Raw genomic sequence first — 6,757 nt, 5'->3', positions numbered from 1 at the left:
AGAGAGAGAGAGAGAGATGGGTGGATGCATGGATAGATAGATAGATAGATAGATAGATAGATAGATAGATAGATAGATGGATAGATAGATAGATAAGTAGATACATGCAAGCATACATACATACAAGGATAGATAGATATTGTTTAAAATCAATAGTAATATACCTATGTAAACACTACTATATTTCCAAAACCAGACATACAAGACTATTTTCTTTTGCTTACCTTTTTGTAATGAGAAATAGCCTAATCTCATCCATTTGTCCTCTGGTCATGACAAACTGATTAATGAGACATGACCGCAAATGACCCCAGGGATGGGTCATTAGAAGAGAACACATAGTATGAAAGGAACCCAGACAGCATGAAAAGTCCTTACTACCTGAAAATTGTATCGAATCAAATATTAAAAGGGTTTTAGTTAAATATTAATCTCTTCAAAAGGCAGCACGTCCATTGACAGATTATATTCATTGTATACCTTGTCTTTTAAAAGTGACATTACTTACCAACACTGCCACACTTAGCACTAAACTTACAGCAGATTAGCACATGATAGCCAATCATATCTAACCAAAGAACCACAATGTGAATATTGATAAAATGAAGAATAGGACTTTCCCACTACTGTAAGGTTCCTTTATAGTTTTCTCCCACACATCAATTAATATCCCAGGCTGACCACCTCTTAAATGACAATCCAGTATTTTCTAATTTTTCATTTTTGTTGACCTGTGTAGTTTGTTTGCTTGTTTTGTTTTGACAAGAGGTTTAGAAATACATGGAATATTCAGCATTTTTAACAATTCTTTCCAATCACTATAGTTGAGGACTTATTAAAATATTACTGCATTTTTTTTAGAGGCTGAGACATAAAAGGTTACTGAATAATGCCCAATGTCTTTCTTTTTAAATGAGTTTACTATCAATAGAGTTATCATTGCTTCCAGTTTGGAAATAAAATTTGTCAAATCATTTCTATTAAGAATATCTTAACGGGAACAACATCATAATTATTAATCCATATGCCTTTGTAGATTATAATAAGTACATACAAGATAATAGCCTTTCTCTTTAGCATTGACAATTCAAAATTTATATACTGAAATATTTTAAGAAGAGAGTTTTAGAGAAAATTTCTTAGATGAAAATCAACATGATACTTTGTCTACATTTTCATAATTAATTTCAACCCCATCAATGGGGGAACATTGCATTACAAGTTTTCTTTGTATGTATTCTGTAGGTATAGTATAAGCTGTGTTCATTTGTCTAATACAAAGTCACACTATGCACCTCAGGCATACCTTCTAACATTCCAGAAACCATGATTTTACTTACAAACCCATCCTGTAGGAAAATGTAAAGGAAAATAAATATAACTTCCAAATCCTTAGTAGACTGCATAATTCTCTAATACATACTCAAATTTGAGTAATATAACTAAACCCTCTAATGTTCACATTTCCTGTTTTGCTTATATCACTTTTTTAATCAATCTGTAAGTTGCTTTTTGGAAAGCAGTATGTTTTATGTTCGAAGAAAGCAGAAGCTTCTTCGAACAGATATGTAGGACTAATTCTCACCTTCTTTATCAGGAGGTGACATACAGGACTTATAAAAGCCTTCAAATTCTTACCCATTTTAATCATTGCAAACCAAAGTAGAATTTTGCCCACTAATAAAACAGACAAGTATATTGATATTATTTGTAGTATATACATAATTTATAAATATGTAGTATGTATCTATGTCTGTATATTTGTTCTATAAAAAATGACATGTTCAATTTTTTTTTACATATTTTATGCTAAAAAATTATGATGAAACATAAGATTTTCACCAGATCTTAGTAACTTAATTCAATTAAATTACATTTTGCAAAATAAATGCTATTGATTAATTATTTAAATGATCTCCTGGTTTTTTACACATTCATGTGTCTTTTTGTTTTATTAATAGATAAGTTTCATTTAGCCTTTCTAACCTTTGTCACCCACAAAGCTTTTTTCATGTCATTGTAAATCTATTTTTGAAGCTTCTTCGAACAGATATATAGGACTAATTCTCACCTTTATCAGGAGGAGACATACAGGACTAATAAATGCCTTCAAATTCTTACCCATTTTAATCTTTCCAAACCAAAGTAAAATTTTGTCCACTAATAAAACAGACAAGTATATTGATATTATTTATAATATGTACATAATTTATAAATATATAGTATGTATATGATTACATATTCTCTTTTTACAGTAATTTTGCAGGGTTTCTAGCTCATACCCCCTCTTTTTTGATGTCATGTAATAATGCATCTCCCAATGGAATCTGAGCATTTAGTATGTTGCACATTCAAGTATGATATAGCTTATCTTGTTTTTTTTCTTAACAAAGTAATCAGTCTATATGATTTTGATTTATGTAGAATAATGCAATTTGTTGTTAAATTCTTTCATATTATTCTACCTAGAATGGTATTGAACACAATGCTGCTCTTATTTCAATGTTTAACTGAACCAGTCCTGAGAAGAACAGTAGCCTTTTCCTTTCTACCTTCAAAATTCTTCAAAGCCATATTCTTTCCTGTAAAGACAGTTTTCAGCCTCTACTTATTCTCTCTCTCTCCCCCCCTCTCTCTCCCTCTTTTAATGTACTTATTTGTTTGACAAGATATGAGCCCTTATTTCCCTCTCATGAGTAAAGCAATTTGTGAATCATATACAGTATGAAGAATGAATCACCATATTGCAAAAGATAAATCATGTGTCTTTGTTATGTTGAATGGAGGAGAAAGCATTGATTGTGCATAGATTAGATGATTGCATTATAAAGACATCAAAGTAAACTAAACTGAAAGGTGTAACTGTGAATGGGCCAAATTTTGAACATATTTCTTTGCTGCCTGTGTCTATGGGAATCTAATGAGCAAATGGTGATTTTCTATCTCAGACTTTATTCACAGCTGAGAATTTATGTGAGCCCTATTTAAGAAAATCTAATGCATTTATTGCCCTTAGACATGCAGTGATTTGATGAACTACACCAACTTTATTAGTATGTTTTCTTTGCAAAACTACCTATCCTCCAGACTAAGTTAATTTTTTTTTTGTTTGTTTGTTTTGTTTTGGTTTGGTTTTGGTTTTTGAGACAGGGTTTCTCTGTATAGCCTTGGCTGTCCTGGAACTCAGTCTGTAGCCCAGGCTGGCCTCAGAAATCTGCCTGCCTCTGCCTTCCAAGTGCTGGGATTAAAGGCATGTGCCACCACTGCCCGGCTAAGTTAAATCTTATACATGACTACAAAAAGCACTTTGCTACTGCAATAAAGTAACCAACTCATTGTCTTAACATTCCAGAGACTGGAACCTGAAGAAGTTATCAGTCCAATTATGGTCCATCTGAAAATGACAGAAAATGATCAGTATTGCTCAGCTTCTAGAAGTTTCTTGACTTGTGGTAACTAATATTCTCTTTAATTCTGTATATACCCCTGTGTGTTGAAATTTTCTATCATGTTAAAGGGCATAACTTATATAATATTATATTAACTATTGACCTCATTTTTAAAATAGGTTGCCTCTTTGATGATGCTAAATGAAATGTTATCACTTCTGGAGATACTTGTGGCTGTGGTTGTTATATCAGCTTTCTAGACTGAATTAAAATCTAGCAAGGATTCTTTATTTCATCACACTGGAGCTTTCCCCAAATTTTATGACAATAATGAAAAGGCTCTGTTTTTATTTTATTTAATTAATAATATGATGCCTTCATGTGATACTCTGCCTCATTCTCTCTTAACAGCCATTCCTAAGTCTATTGACTTCTGTGATTCAGTTTTTTTGTATGCCACTCTATGTCATTGTAACCATAGTACCTCTTCCAAGGAAGTGAAAAATAAAACAAGAGTTGAAAGGATATCCATTTCTTCTACAGTGAGTGTAAAATCATTTCAGACTCTCCCAGAAGAAGCTTTGAAAGGTGTAATGTTCTAATCTGGAAGAAGGGCTGAAGATAGTGCAGTGTTTAAAAGCATGGTTCTTTCAGAGTGGTTAGCCCAAGTTATTCCCTGTGTCTGACCACATTTATAAATTAAGTTCATTCAAGGACATAGAAATAGGATATTCACAGTTATCAAATTCATAATAGTAACTTCATTTAGAGAAAAGTATTACTTTAATTCATGGTAGAATAATTATGATCTAAAAATCTTCATATTTTCTTAGTTTAGGTAACTATTGCTATAATGGAAACTATTACTAAAAGAAATTTGGAGGAGGGAAAGTTTTGTTTGGATTACATATCCATTTTGTAGTCCATCAGGAAAGGAATTCCAAAGAATAACTCAAAAAGGGAAGGAACCTAGAGTCAGGAGGAACTGATGCAGAAGCAGTGAAGGAATATTGCTAATTGGCCTGATTCTTGTGGCATGCTCAGCCTGCTTTCTCATAGAACTCAGGACCACCAATCCATGGCTGGCACCCTTGGTACTGAGCTGGGCCCTACTCTATCAATCATCAGTTAAGAAAATGCCTTAAATCCATATCTTATGGTGACTTTTCTCTCATTTGAGGGTTCTTCCTTTCAGATAAATATGTCATGTTGATGAAAGAGTAGCCAGCACAATGGACCCCTTGTCAATTTGACAATGATCTGGACTTCCTCAAAGGATGTGGTCCACTTTTCTAGATCTGTCCTCTTCTAACACACAAACACATACACAAATACATGCACACACACACACACACACACACACACACACACACACACACACAGAGAGAGAGAGAGAGAGAGAGAGAGAGAGAGAGAGAGAGAGAGAGAATATCTAAAGCTCAGACCATCACTACCATCACTAGATCACATCTGCTCTCATCCTTAGCTATCATCTCATGGTACTGGTATATAAAAAAATACTACAGTCTTATGCTTCAACTGGCCTATACTTTCACCAACAGTATGGCCTAGGCTATCATTATGGTGTCAAGCCTCAACTCTTCTGCCCTACAAATGTTACTAATACTGACCCTTGCCAAGTCTCTGCTGTTATCTATTTATTTCATTATGCCTTCAAACCTAGTATGTCCTGGTAGGCTCTTACACTACCAAATTTTGCTCCCAACATGAGGTACAACCTTGATTGCTTCTGTTATACAACTGCATGCTGACTCTCAGGAGTCAGAAGATTTTACCTCAATGATTCTGTTTTCTCCACAGCTGATACTTAGGCCTCAGTTGACCAGGATCCATTGTCCCAGAAAAGCAACTTTTTACTGTTGCTTTTTAGTGCTTCCGCTTTGTGTTTATTTATTTGTTTGTTTGTATGTTAGTATCACAGCTGACTCTTCAATTCCTTCTTACCAGGCACCACATGTTCTTTGCACAAAATGTCTGGTAGAGTCATTGATTCGCTTTGAAACTTGACAAGCCATGTCTACATTGTCTGCTCTCAACATTACTATATTCAAGACTACATAATAGCTTACTGAACTCTCAACATTTAGTGGATTTTTTAGTCCAATACTCCAAAATTCTTCCACAATCCTCCCAAAACAACATGGTTAGATCTTTTGCAACAATGCCCCATTCTTCTGATACCAACCTATTTTCATTTGGGTTACTATTTCTATAATGAAACATCATGGCCAAAACAAGTAGCAGAGGAAAGAATTTATTTGTCTTATACATCTACAGTGTAATCTACCACTGAATGAAGGCAGGAGAGGAACTTAAGCAGGGCTGAAACCTGGAGTTAATAGCTGGTAAAGAGGCCATAGAGTGCTGAATACTGGCTTGTTCTTCATGGCTTGCTCAACCTGCTTTCTTATAGAATTCAAACCACTATCCTAGGAATGGTACCACCCACAAGTGGCTGGAACCCTCCCCTATCAATTATTAATTAATAAAATACATTAAATTCAGATCTTATGGAGATATATTCTCCATTGAGAGATTCCCTCCTCTCATTAACTGTATCCTGAATCAATTTAGCCTAATATTTGTCAGCACAATATTGTACTATGAAGTTAGTTTCAAATTCCAAAACAATACATACATAGTTAGAACAAGAATATTCTTAAAATTTCTTAATAGTTATTTTTTATTATTAATCATCCTATTCATTTACATCTTGAGAGATATCCCCCTTCCCAGTTACCCCTCTACAAACCCTCCTCCCACATCTGCCCCGACCTTGGTATTTAATTTCACTGTTAAAATTCAGAAGTAAAAATGTGCACAGACTTAACACATTTATTATCTATAATATCATTGCTTTAATATCTCTATGGAAATTTTTCCATTCACAAATGTTATGAAAGGAATTTTTATTCTTTAAATTAACTTTTAAAAAAACTCATCTTTTATTGAAGCAATAGCAATCATAAAATATATCCCCTACTCCCTCATATACTCCTCTCCACCCACACAAATCTATAGTCTTCCTTTAAAAAAAAAACTTTTATTGCATTATGATGTGAAAAGTTACATGATTTTAATTTACCTGAATTTGTTAACATTTAAAAACATATTTCAATTAAATATAATTGAATCACATTCTTGTTTCCCTTTTGTACCACTGCTCCTGCCAGAGAACCCCCCTTAAATACCTACAATATCTTTTTTGTCATATTCCTTAAAATTTATAGAATATTATAACAATAAAAACAACTATTATAGAAGTTGTTTGATATAAAGCAACAATCAATTTAACAGTCTTATGTAGGTGCTCATCTACAGCAAGAGTGAAAATACATTTTTCTCAA

This window comes from Mastomys coucha, unplaced genomic scaffold, assembly GCF_008632895.1.
Source record: "Mastomys coucha isolate ucsf_1 unplaced genomic scaffold, UCSF_Mcou_1 pScaffold17, whole genome shotgun sequence".
NCBI classification, from domain to species: Eukaryota; Metazoa; Chordata; class Mammalia; order Rodentia; family Muridae; genus Mastomys; species Mastomys coucha.
The sequence above is the reverse complement of the archived record's forward strand: the minus strand, read 5'-3'. Positions refer to the sequence as shown.